Source organism: Cydia pomonella, chromosome 26, assembly GCF_033807575.1.
Source record: "Cydia pomonella isolate Wapato2018A chromosome 26, ilCydPomo1, whole genome shotgun sequence".
NCBI lineage: Eukaryota > Metazoa > Arthropoda > Insecta > Lepidoptera > Tortricidae > Cydia > Cydia pomonella.
Window position 1 is genome coordinate 8,159,395 of NC_084728.1, and position 13,788 is coordinate 8,173,182.

A 13,788-nucleotide genomic window follows, 5' to 3' on the forward strand; every position below is an offset into this window, starting at 1 on the left:
TTAAACAAGCTTTGAGGTTATCTCCTTAATTATATGTATGTATGTATATACCAGTAGCGGCGCGTCAAAATTCTGGCTAGGCAACTCTGAACAAAAAAACACCTTAACATTTTGTACTTTTTTTTTCATGATAAAAGTGAGGCGTGCGCTAGGTGTGTCCTTGGGCGCGACCTTTTGCAGTTAGTGTATAACCACCTTTGCCATACTATTATGCACACAACATACAAAATATCACTGGTTTAGTAACTTTATATATAAATTTGTGCACGTAAAATCGTAAGTAAAATCACATAAAAACATTTAAAACTCTAATAATAACAACAAGCCTTGGTAACAACCGGGAGTCTTCACAAACACACAAATTCTTAAAACAGTACTTTCTTTAAAGAAACGTTCTTTATCAAATTATTAAACTTGAGACTATATAAGATTCTTGGATTTTTCTATTAAAAGTCATCATTTTTTTTAAAGGATTTTACAAAAATTGTTATCAATGATAGCAAAATACTGTACAATTTTACCCATTTATTCAATTCAATGTTTTTGTATGGCAATATTAAGCATTCGCGCGGCAAACGCCACTCGATTCAAAATTGTGAACATTACACTCCAATATAAATCTTACCTGTTTGTATTTAAGGTTTAAATTCAAATGAAGCAGTATGTTATAATAACTGACGTTATCGCGGCCGTGTACAGAGGGCCTACCGCGTACCCCGAAGTTCGCAAATTGCGAGCATCTTTCTCTTTCACCCTAATTACGCCATTGGAGTAAAAGAGAAAGTAGCCCGCAATTTGCGTACTACGGTGTTCGCGGTAGGCCCCTCAGTGCTCGCGGACTTTATGAATATGTGCGTGCATTTTTCCAATATAAACCTTATGCTATTACGTTTAAGGTTTTTATTCAAATGAATAACCCGATACAAGACCGAGTTGCTTTGAAGCTCATTCGCGTGGACTCTCTATAGCAAACTTCTTGAGCGTGTGCGTGAGTTTTCGTATCTGTGTAGTGGCGCATGAATAGTCAAGCTTAGCTTCACTTCGCGCGCCTGTTATGATTAGTGCTTTAGTAAATCGTGTTATCAATTACAAGGTAATGTAATACGTAGTGTTTTCATTATGGATATATTTTTAATTTTAATGATAATATATAAGTTTGGTTTATGTAGCAATAAATTTTAGGCAAGCCGGTGGGAATCGAGTTGTATGGACCCGCCGCCCCTGGTATATACTTAGAATTAAAAACACGAAAAACACAGTTACAGAGTAAATTAAATACAACAAAGGCGAACTTATCCCTGTATGGGATCTCTTCCAGTTAACCTTTGAGGAAATGAGTAAAACAGAAGTAACGGTGAATGAATGACAAACACAAACAAAAGTGTACAAGCACTAGGGTTCCCAACCGTACTATATTATATAGTATTGTACTATATTTTGGCTCTCTGTACTATATACTGTTGAAAAAATATATAGTACGCTAAAATACTATATTTTCGACATCCTTCTAATTTGTTCAAGATCGATTATCAATTTAATTCTAATCAAATAAAATTATTTCAAGTATGAAGACAAAATGGCGTGAGGAATGCAACAGGGCTGACATAAATTCAATAAAAAGTGAGCTATTAAATTGTCATAAATATTCAGTATGAATTTACTGAATCGTTGTCTCATTTTATTAAAAATTAGACATTACTAAAAAGTGCACAAAGCTAAATAAAAAATATAAATTTATCTTTAAATAAATATTGTTATTAAAAAGATTTTTTTTTACTCTTTATTATTACTGGGCGTATGAGATGACGAGTGAGCAGTTTTACATATATGACTAACTGATGGCATGTTAGCTGGAGTCTAGGAATAGGATGATTTTGATAACAGAGAGTGGTCTACACAAAAGGAATAGTTAAGAGGCCGTTATCGATTTTAGTCGCAACAATGTCAAATTCATAGATTTAGTCGATGAAATTGTACAACTTCTGTTAACTATTAGAAATAACAAGTACTGGTTTCTATTAGCGCGTCTTGTTACCTATATTTTTTTTTTAATAGACTCATTTAATTAGTAATGATTGTTTTTCTGATGGTCGTTTAGGTAAACGCGCGAAACGCACTGATTTTGTTGATCTTATTTGTAAATTTCGTAAAGTTTGGACTGCTAAAAATGGTAATTTTGTATTACACATATCCTGTACTTCAACTTTAATAAACTACATTTTTGTTATTATAAAATTGAATTTAGTTATTTGAATGAAAGTTAGACGTAATCAATTTTCTCCAGAACTAACTTCAAAACAAGTGACTATTTCTCTGAAAATCGACTTAATTTCAACGTAGTTTTGATACTTAAACAATCTACAACATTTGCTAAAACTGTTCTTATACATAATTTTGTATAATTTACTACCATAGTTTTTTGATGAATTTTTAAAAACTGTCCCTTCTCGTCACATATTACTGGGGACGCACGCTTGCGACCTCATTATTAAAAGGCAAAATGAGAAGACGTGCTAATAGAAACCAATACTTGTTATTTAGATATTGCGTAACAAAAGGAGTACAATTTCAACGACTAAATCTATCAATTTTACATTTTTGCTCTAAAATCGTTACCATAATCTTAACAGAGTGCTAGTAAGTATGATTAAATGTATTTACACTTACGTTAAGCATTTTATCTAAAAGTACTATATTTTTTTGAAATGTACTATATTTTTAATGTCTTATTCTGGAAAATACTATATTCCACCAAAAAATAGTTGGCAACCCTAACAAGCACTGAAATTAATGAAATGCACGTTTTGATTACACATTGATACAAATATACACAGATAGAAAAATAACCATAGAATAATGCATATATATAACATAAATAAAAATGAATAAATATTCAATATATAATATAAATAGATATGAATTCGAACCAGAAAAATAAAGTAAATTAAAAAAGTAGAAGTACTCAATTATCCTCTTATTAATCTTATTGTACAAATGTGGTTGTGGTTATTGACCAAATAAGATTAATAAGAGTAATTTTTCACATCAGACTTAATGCTAACTAGCATTCTCTGCAAGTCAACAACAGGATAGGATCAAAAATATGTGTGATGCGGCATCTTCTTTTTCTTCGCGTTGTCCCGCCATTTTTCCACGGCTCATGGGAGCCTGCATGGGGTCCACTTGGCAACTAATCTCAAGAATTGGCGTAGGCAGGTAGGCACTAGTTTTTACGAAAACGACTGCTATCTGACCTTTCAACTCAGTGTAAAAAAAAAAAAATTGAATTGAAATTGAATTAATCCGGTTTCCTCACGATGTTTTCCTTCACCGAAAAGCGACTGCTAAATATCAAATGATATTCCGTACATAAGTTCCAAAAACTCATTGGTACGGGGTTTGAAGTTTGAACCTGCATCATTGAAAAAAATGTGTACAGATTGTTTCATAAATTGCGAAAGCGATGTCCGCTTTCTCAATTCATCACGTTAACCAATCGCCGTGAAATTTTGCATACCTATTTATGCGTAATTAATTACGCATGAAGATGAGATTAGGCTTAGGCAAGATTACCACGGATCACAGATTCACGAAGACGAAACATTTTTAAAGCTTCTATCGTTTCTTGGCTTCTACTTCTACCCCAAAATATTATTCTCCCAACATTAACTTTTTCCAATTACTTTTGGCCAGTCGTTGCGAAATATATTATCCTGCCATCTTCTCTTAGGTTGCCTATCTCATGGCACCAAGTCCAGTTAAGCTAACTCTAGCTAGCGACAAAGTGTGGTAGTGACAACATCGAATTCCTATGAAAATACAGCGTTTACAGTAGCGTGCAATTTCACGTCTTACGCGTATTTTTGACGACCGATCTGGCCGAGTGGGTAGCGACACTAGCGATCCTGCCTATGAAGCCGATGGTCCTGGGTTCGAATCCTGTAAGGGCATTTATTTGTGTGATGAGCACACATGTTTGTTCCTGAGTCATGGTTGTTTTCTATGTATTTAAGTATTTGCATATTATATATATCGTTGTCTGAGTACCCACAATGCAAGCCTTCTTGGCTTACCGTGGGACTTAGTCAATTTGTGTAAGAATATCCTTATAATATTTATTTATTTCACCGGACGCCTAATTGCATACCGTAGACGTGGCCTTGTCTTGTTCAAGCCCAAGAATTGAGTTATTTATTTGACGTTTAATTATTAACGACATAACCCCAAAACAACGCAGACGAACGTTATTTTAAAAAGCATTCCTTATTCCCCATCGCGACATGCACGCCCTGTCAAACGCGAACATAAATTTTGTCAAAAGGGCTGCAACCGTCGTTATATCTATGACTATGATGCAATATTCTAAATCTCTTGGACTGGGGCCAAAGCAGTCACCTGCCGCGACAGAGATTAGAATGAGGAAATGATACGAAAATAAGATGCACTTTATGAACAATTTTGGAATGATTGGGTTTACGAAAATAAGCTGGTGACTAGACACACAGCTTGTCAGTAAGGAGGCCTATGCTCACCCCCGGCACCCCCTATGCCTAGATGTCATAAGGTGTGAAGGTTCAGAAAATGGAGTTTAAAAAAGGTCGTTGCGCTTTTTTGGATTAGGTTGCCATAAATTTAATAAGCAATCTTGAGGCTTTTCTCGAGGGACTGTATCGATTCGAAACCTGAGTTTTGGACTCTTGCTCGATAGAAAAAAATCACGAACATAAGTCTAAAATGCATTTTATAAATTTGTAACAAATTATGCAAAAAAACTAAAATTATGAAGTTGCTTCTAAAATCAGCAACATCATGTTTGAGAAACGTATCGAATCGATTACTTTTTAAAATTTAAACGTACAAAAAAATTAAATTAATAAACATGATATCCGCGCTCCCGGGCACGCACTTCCTCTCGCTCACGCTTACGGTCAATGAGAGTGAGAGAAGGACACCGACATACTAGGCCTTAAGTGTATAAATACTAGGCTAGATATCAACCACGGTGGCAGTAAAATAACTTTAAATTATTGTCTTACCCAACACTATTAAACTTAATGTTGAGTAGACTCGACAAATCAAAGAATTTGAGAGAGAAAAATTGGCGGCACTCTTTTCAGAAAGAAATGGTTCAGATAAGCCGGAAAAATAAATTGCGCCCAGAAACGGTGGTGTAAAGACTTTTAAGTCAACTAAATGTGGTCGCATAGACACGGCCACAGTTAGTTGGGGAACTTAGAAGTGTTGTTGGGGACCGAGAGACGTAAGCTTGTGAAAAAGGCTCTCTGGTACCACGTAGTACCATAGGAACAACAATAACGAAGAGTTATAGATATATAATTGCCTCTGCGGCATGATAGTTTTAAATACTTATAGGGAAATTTATCGCATATTCTGCTACCGTCGGTCTACCCAGCAACAATGAGTAAATATCATGATCATCTCTGTTTCGTAAAGTTAGTCAAGCTGCGATTGACTGGTTCCTCCGCAATGGTTAACTTGAGAGAAAATCATACATAAAATATATATGTCCATATGAAAAAACAGTCCTAAACTCACTGGTAGGCATTCGTCTCTAACATCGTGTGTTACGCGGAGTCCACTTCTATAGTTTTGTTTTTGTCTTCCCAACTCAACTGAAGATTAAAAGTATCAAGAATTCAAGACCTTACAGTCAGAAAACCTTTCCCTAAAACTATTTTGCGAGGTCAGAACTAGGGAAATCACCAAACATAACGCTTTCCATTGGCATAGAAAAGTACTTGACATTCCATAATCTACGTTTCCGTCGCCCGTTGATTAAGTCACTAGATAGAAATGCGACTATTTTGTAATCAGAAATTACCATTATATGACGTTTGTTTGCGCTGTTTATAGCACCACGCTCAAGCATACTTAATGTTTTGGACTTTAAACTAACAATATTTCTATTCTAACAACGCAGGAATTCGAGAATGTTTAGAAAAAAAATAGATTGAAGAACTAAACTTAAATAAATAACTACAAACAGTAGAAACGAAGGCATCGTATCCCTTAACATATAATATAAAACAAAAAAAAAACGTCGTCGAATCTTTTAAAAACAACAAACAAAATGCGCTTAGCAGATATCTGAAGATCAGACGAAACTGGCCAAACACTTTCGCGGGCTGACGAAAGTGAAACGAGGCGAGTCGTTCCATTTTCAAACGCTTCCTGTTCCGTCTTCATATTTCGAAATTCACACTGGCCACTTGACAGACACTTGTCACTTGAAAAATAGTAAAACCGTAGACGGATTAGTAAACTTTTTAAAAATGGCACCGTAAGATTGTCGAGCACGCGGTCAGAGTCCTGTAAGGCGCGTCAGTCAGACACTAAAATAACACGGCTACTGACCGAAATCATGAAAATATAAATTCGGGAAGTTAATAATAGTACGTCGGGGGAATGAGACATAAAAGTTTACGCACTACACGGATTTCAGAGTGCTCCGGAGCTCTGTGGATTGAGTACTGAAATTAGGTATTCTGTTTCCCGTTTTTCCTTAGCGGTATGTCGTCGCGTCTTAGTGAATTTGGCAAAGTTTTCTCTTACGTTTAGTCGTTGCGACACGACTGCGAAAATGCATTTGGCGATATTGATCGTAATGAAATCAAAGTTAAATATTTATTTATTTAACACGAATTTGGTAAGTAAACTCTACGATAAATCTTTGGTTACTTTTACTCTTATAATTTTGATAATTCACCGTATATAGTATTTATATAAATGTGCATTTACGTCTGAACAATTTCGGCAGATTTATTATGTGGACTGAACACGCTCGTCAAGACACCCCGAGACATGCTGCTGTGTGTACATACTGCTCCCTTCTCGTCTCGCTCTTCTCCAATTGGATCGGAGCGGTGCCGAGACTCTCGGCTCGATGCTCTCGACGAGTGTGTACAGCCGGCATTAAAGAAAGATAGGATCTCCTAAAATAAAATCACCCACACCAGCCACACACACCGTCCCCCAAATGACGGCCATCTGACCACCCCACCAGTCGGTGGGGAAGCGACCCGCGACAGCCGCCGCAGCCGAGAGGCGGTAGCGGCCCCTCATACCCCCCTGACGGGGGGTATCGACAGATCCCCCCCCCCCCCCCCCAAATAAAATTATTAAAGAAACAATAAGTCTGTAATAAAAAATATCTATCTCCATGTATTCTGTGCAAGAAAGATGAGAAGCAGTGTCGCGATGGAAATGAAGTAACCGTGAATGTGAGCCAAGAGTACCAGGACTGCTAGAATGTAGGTTTGAAATAAGTTTTTGGCAAGTTTTTAATTTTTGGCACAGGTTTTTATCGCTGTCTGTATTTTCCTTACCACATGCAACTAATACTCATCGAGACAATTCTAAGAACTCCTATACAAACACATTAGTTTGCGTTGTTTTATCAGAGTTCCTATGGCAACCTCCTGTCTCCATCATCAGATCAGCTCCATGTCGTCATAACATTGCATGCAAAATTTCAGCTCAATCTGAAATCGGGAAGTGGGTCAAATTTAGATTCTAAGATCGCGGGACACTTCTTGATGAGAGTAGCCCAGGATCGGGATAAATGGCATACACGAAGAGAGGCCTATGCTCAGCACTCAACAGTGGGCGACTCGAGGATAAAATGATGATGATAATAATGACCTACACTAACTAACATACGTTAACAGGGCAAGTTAAATAAAAGCTTGTAAAAATGGGAATGGATGGTCTTTTTTGACCTCTGCACGGCTTCTCGTCGTTCTATAGTTCTATTGTAAGTTTTTGTGGCAAGTAAATGTTACTGATCTTCATATCGTGAGATGTAAAAATCGTTGATCTTGTTTATTTAGCAATCCGGGCATCAGGTGAAATGGAACCAAGGCCGCTGATGTAAGGAGATAAATACCACTTGCAACATTGTGGGAACTAGGTATTATGAATTACCTAAGACAGACTTACTTATTAAAAAACTATATCTGGAATTCGAGATACAGCCAAAGAGATCTAATAAAGCTTTCAGCTCATACAAAACATATAATCTAGCACAGCGACCTCGTCAGTAGAAAAAGGCAACAAATTTATAAAATATATGGGCGAAGAGTTCACGTAGAAAATTTGGATTTCGCGCCTTTTTCTCCTGACAAGTTGGGTGTGTTTATTCAATAATACATATTTTTGATTTTGAACAGTGTATTTTACGTAACAAGTATTAATTTTTTACGCGTCAATAGGTTACCTAAATGTATAGTGTTGTTAAAAAGCTGCCTGTATGTTAAATTACGTCATTTTTGCATCAACGGCATGAAATGTACGGGCCCTGCTTATGGCTCAGAAATTAGCAACTTCGTTGTTCGTTGTCAATGACTTGTCATATTATTGATCTTTCTGTTAATTGTTTTTTTAGATTATAGATTACACGGCTCATCGCGTGTTATCAAGATGCAACAATACAACGAAACAGTTTCCCAAACTGTCAGAAGATTAATTACAAGTTCTCCGATGAGATTATATCTCATTGACAGAGGCCATTGAACTGCGATTCATGTCTGGTAGCACTAGACATCGGGACGTTTATAATTGTTATTCACATGTACAGTCGCCATCAGATATATCGGAGCGGCCAAGGTGCTCACAAATATCTGTACACGCCTCTATTGTCAAGGCGTTAGAGTGCGTGTTCAGATATTTTTGAGCACCTCGGCCGCTCCGGTATATCTGATGGCGACTGTACTACAAGTGGCTCTGTGAGCTGTAGTGTAGTATGTAGTAGAAGTCGCGAACCCCATGAATATCCGAATATTCGGATAATACAAATTTTATGATTCGAATTATCCGAATAATAAAATCGAACGGATATTGCAAACCCTAGTGCCAATCGTTAACGCTCCGTAGCGAACGAAACGCAACTATTCCTCATTAAGAGTCAACACCCAATGTCCTTGAAATTGATGTTACTTAAACAGTTTTTTAAGAAATACTATTTATTTTAGTCAAGCAAGAAAAATATATGTTCATATTAATTATATTTCAAAGACCGTGGTTGTACTCGATACATGATTGAACGAAATCGGCTTGATAGAAAATAATTGCAAAGATTGGTCTTAAAATCACAATTAAACGGTTCTATGTCTTTATTGTTTTGACTTATGGGTCTGCAATTAAAATCACAATTTCAAAACATTTATATCTAAACCGTGGTTGAGTAAAATATTACACTAATAATCCACTTTTTTTTATTTAAATATTTTTCTTATTATTCCCTTGCCCAGGCCCAGTAACATGCGGCAGTGCTATCTCATTTACTCCGATATCCGATAATATGGAAGAGTGATAGAGAGTGACTATACATACGCTACGCCACGGAGCGTTCAGAGCCCATCAACGTACTCACTAGCGCCACTGCTAAATAATTGTGCACTCCTCCACTCTTAACGATTGGCACGTTGGCTAAGCACCCTGGTAAATTGTACATGTATCGTTGTCATGGTTGACAGGTCACTGGCCCCCTTCATGTCTGGTTGCACTGGATATCGAGACGTTTATTGCTGTGATTCATATTTACTAGCTTTAATCCTTAATCCCTAGGGAATCCATACATTGGCTTATTAATTTTATTAGATTATCTACTCTCTACGCTCGTGGATCTATTATAGAATCTTTCGCTTGCACGGGACTCAAAATAAGCACTCGAAGAAATACCAAACTCTGCTCTCTTGTTGTACACATAACCATATGTAATATTTAAGGCAATTGCAAAATATTGTGGCTCTACCCTTAGTACTTGTCTTGACTGTTGAGCATCAATTTCTAAAAATTTTTTAGAATTTTAGGGCCAAATTAAAACTAAGAGCTCTTCGTCAAAACTGATTTAAGAATAGCAAAGCTGCAGGGCTGGTAAACATTTCCAGCGACCTGTTCATTTTATTGCGACGTAAATAACGCGGGATCGTCGGACACTTCGTTTACAGTTCGCTTTTCTATTTCTGAAGTGCAGGGGTTGACAACATTTGGTTCTGGATTGCGAAGAGCAAGTGACTTATGAATGTCAGTATTCTCAATGAGGGCTGACGCGTTTAATTTCACCGCCAAGGGCGCTAGTGTACGCTAGGGGTTACAAGCTTTTTTATCGCTAATTTTCACTCCTTATTCATAAAGCTGGCTCCACATTCCTGACAAAGCTACACGAAACCGGTTTTGTAGAGATATTTGCAGAGATCGGCCGAAACCCACAGCGGCCCACTACATTCTCGCCATGCGCAGTTGTAGAGTTGTAATTGGACTTTCATCCAACATGGACATCATTGAAACTTCTGTTGCTGCAGTATTATGCGCTGTATTAACATACTGATTTGGCGCAAAATAAGCGCAATTGTATAACGTCAAGTTGCGGAAACCCAGCCCGCGATTACCTACTTACTGATTCGTGAAAAAAAGTCATCAAAAGACGGTGGAATAGGCGAAGGTATTGGATGACTCATGACAGCGATACATCGGAACAGAATAAAGTAAAACAATCTGCTTTTTTTAGTTATTTCTTTTATCCCAATACAGCGAGAGTGTGGAGGGATAGTTTCGCGCAAACACGAAACTTCATGAGAGCACTTTGATGTTTGGCCATTTTACCGACACGAAACGGAGACAAGGCGAACATAAGCGAGACAATTAATACTCACTCCACATTCCCGTATTCGGCAAGTCTCGTGTAGTTTTGTCGAGAATGCGGAGCGGGCTTAGACGATATATACTCGTATAAATATTACGAATACTTTTATACATTAGAAAATACTCATGACTTAAACTATAAAAAAATGTTTTTAAACTTTGCATTTTATCTTGAGCAAGTTTGGGATTAAGAAAATATAGCGCCATGAGCGCATTTTAATCAGAGCTGACCTAAATATAAACCCGAGTGTACAACAAAGGCACTACGAATCGCAATCACAGCTTCCTCAACAATCCACATGAGTAGTCTCCTGCAATAATTCATTACTTATAATTATTATAAGTAATGAAATCAAGCATACCATATTTGTATAAGAACGTATAAAATATAGTTATACATACTAATAATAATGCTTGAACTCCGCTTGGGAATTTATCTCTGTAATTTCATCTCCCAGATTCCAGAAGAAATTGGTCAGGAGGAAAGCTAGAACAAGCTTTATCATATGAAAATCAGACCTTATTTATTACTTAAAAATCAAATAATACGGCCGAATCTCAAGCGTGCATCGAGCCATTCATGATCAAGCAAGACAATGCTTAATAATATTGCAATTACCAGATTATTATAGTCGAAGTAACAGTAATAAGGATTGATTTTGCAAGCTTTTATTTAACTTGCAATGTTTGTTTGCTTGCTAAATTTGACCCATTTACCATTATTCGATTGAGCTGAAACGTCGTATACATATGTAAGTTGGGTTGGGTGACAATTAGGGATTGCAAATATTCGAAACTTTCAGGTATTCGAATATTCGTTTTATTCTGAGGAGATATTCGAATTAAAATTCAAATATTATAAAGAAGTAAGAAAATGAACGAGAAATCGGTTTATTATCGTTTTATTCAAAAACTACTTTCATATAGGTATTGCAAAAACTACTCCACTTAATTGACTAGGTAGATTTCAATATTTCTAGATACATCTTTTAGTATAAATGCATCGTTGCGTGAATTAATATTATTATAACTAAAACCATTGAAACAAGTAATAGAAAAAAATATTTTAGTAGGTAATTATTTTTCGATTTAAATTTAATATTTACTTCTAGTCACTCAGATGCCTATAAAAAAAGCCTTTTATACCATTGTATTTTGAATTTCCAGTGCTTATGTGAAAGTAAACGGATCGTACACTGACTGGTTTAGGATCGCAAAGGGGTTTTAGGCAAGGATGTGTAGCGTCGCCGTGGCTGTTTAATCTATTCATTGACAGTAGTTTGCATTACATCATTTGAGAAATGATGAATGTGGGCTGAGAATGAGTGGGTTACTCGTCAAATGTCTTTCTTTACGCTGATGACCTGGTATTGCTAGCGTCATCGGGTGAAGAGTTGCAGGAGATTGTAACTAGAATGCATGGGTCTATTGAAAGGAAAGGAATGAAAATGTAAGCAAGACGAAAGTAACGGTATTTGGAAAGGGAGAAAATATGACAAAGTGTGAAATTTTGATTGGTAAGAATAAGAGTGGAACAAGTGAAAGAGTTTATGTATCTGGGAATCTTGTTTACTAGGGACAGTAACCATGATAAAGACATTGAAAGTAAGTGAATGCTGGAAATCACACAAACTGTAAATATAGCGGATGAAATAGATTATTTCGAGTAACAAAAAATAAAAGAATATTCGAAAATTTTGCGGCCGAATATTCGAACTTTTGACAAAAAACTTAGTCGACAGTTTGACCCTTCTATGTATATATTATATATGTATCTTATACCTTATACGAGCAATTCTTGTATATATATTTATATATTTCAGGGATCTCGGAAACGGCTCTATATATGGGGCTTTAGGGGGCGAAAAATCGATCTAGCTAGGTCTTCTCTGGGAAAACGCGCATTTTTGAGGGTCTTTATATGTTTTCCGAGCAAAGCTCGATCTCCCAGATATTGAAGCTTATGTTATCGGTGAAACGGTAGGTCAGATATAAAGCTAACTTAATATATGTTACACTGACTATAAAACTTCGTGCCGCTATTATTATTTATAAATACAATACACCGTCATCTAATTCTATAGTCTATGTTGTCTATGCAGCTGCAGTTTTTGCCAATTGTTTTGTTTCGCCCGTCTTGGATTAGAGCCAACGAGTTCAACGGCCGATGCTGGTCTTTTTCTGTCTGCTTTAACCAAAGGGCATAGAATAGATGATAGTTATAACTTATAACGTACAGAAGTTACACTTACACTTATTTAAACTTATAGAACGCCATTTGCCTTTGATCCTTATTCTTTCACTGATATGTGTTAAATTTACTAAATATCGAAAAGTGGCGCCATAGAGCATATAGGCCCAAGGGTTGCCTCTATATGCCTCTATTTCAAATTATCTATGGTCAAAGGGTTACTGGTCACTTTGTGGCTAAAGGAATAAGCTGGAATTGTAGAATGTGTGACAAAAAAAGAAAAATAAACTGTCATATGAGTTAACTGTAAATGTCACACGCTGATCACTCTCATCAGACAGAGAACTATGGACTTTGGCACGCTACTAAAATTGTCTAATATAGGTGAGGTGGAGCCTTTGTACGGCAGTTACTTAGGTTAGGTATAAATTGATGGCATTAGTGAAATGTGTAACTGTAAAAAGAGAAAAACTCTTAGGGCCACTTGCACCAATCTCTACCCCGGGGTTAACTGATTAAATTAACCCCGGGGTAGTGGGATGATGCAAGTGGTCCTTAGAATGGTAGAGATAAGATATATGTATAGGTAAGTATATAAATTTAATTAGAACTCCACTTAATAAAAAGCCTAGTCTAGCCAGAGTAATGATCAATTAATATTGTTTAAATGGCTCTTTTTTAAAGACGCCGTTATGAAGATAACGTCTTAATGACATTTAAAAACATTACGGAAACCTATAAATACGATGTTTGTTTTTATCACCAATAAAAAAACAAGAGTTGTAGAAAAAAAGCGGCTAAATACAAAAAATATTTTTCTACTGACTATAATTCACTGAATAGTCACTGCTGCCACCAGCCAGAAACACCGACACTGTAACACAAAACTATATTAAAAATAAAAAATAAACTATTGGCAACCGGCAGGCATATGA

The 13,788-nt window shown here is 36.4% G+C and overlaps 1 protein-coding gene across 1 annotated transcript in view; it reads right to left on the reverse strand.

Annotated features, from left to right (window-relative positions):
* LOC133531911 (uncharacterized) overlaps positions 1–6,317 on the reverse strand; it is a 52,056-nt gene extending 45,739 nt beyond the window's left edge. The window contains exon 1 of the mRNA XM_061870324.1: positions 6,301–6,317. The gene's annotated coding sequence lies outside the window, so the exon portion shown is untranslated. The remainder of the gene's footprint in view (positions 1–6,300) is intronic.
* Between the last annotated feature and the right edge of the window lie 7,471 nt (positions 6,318–13,788).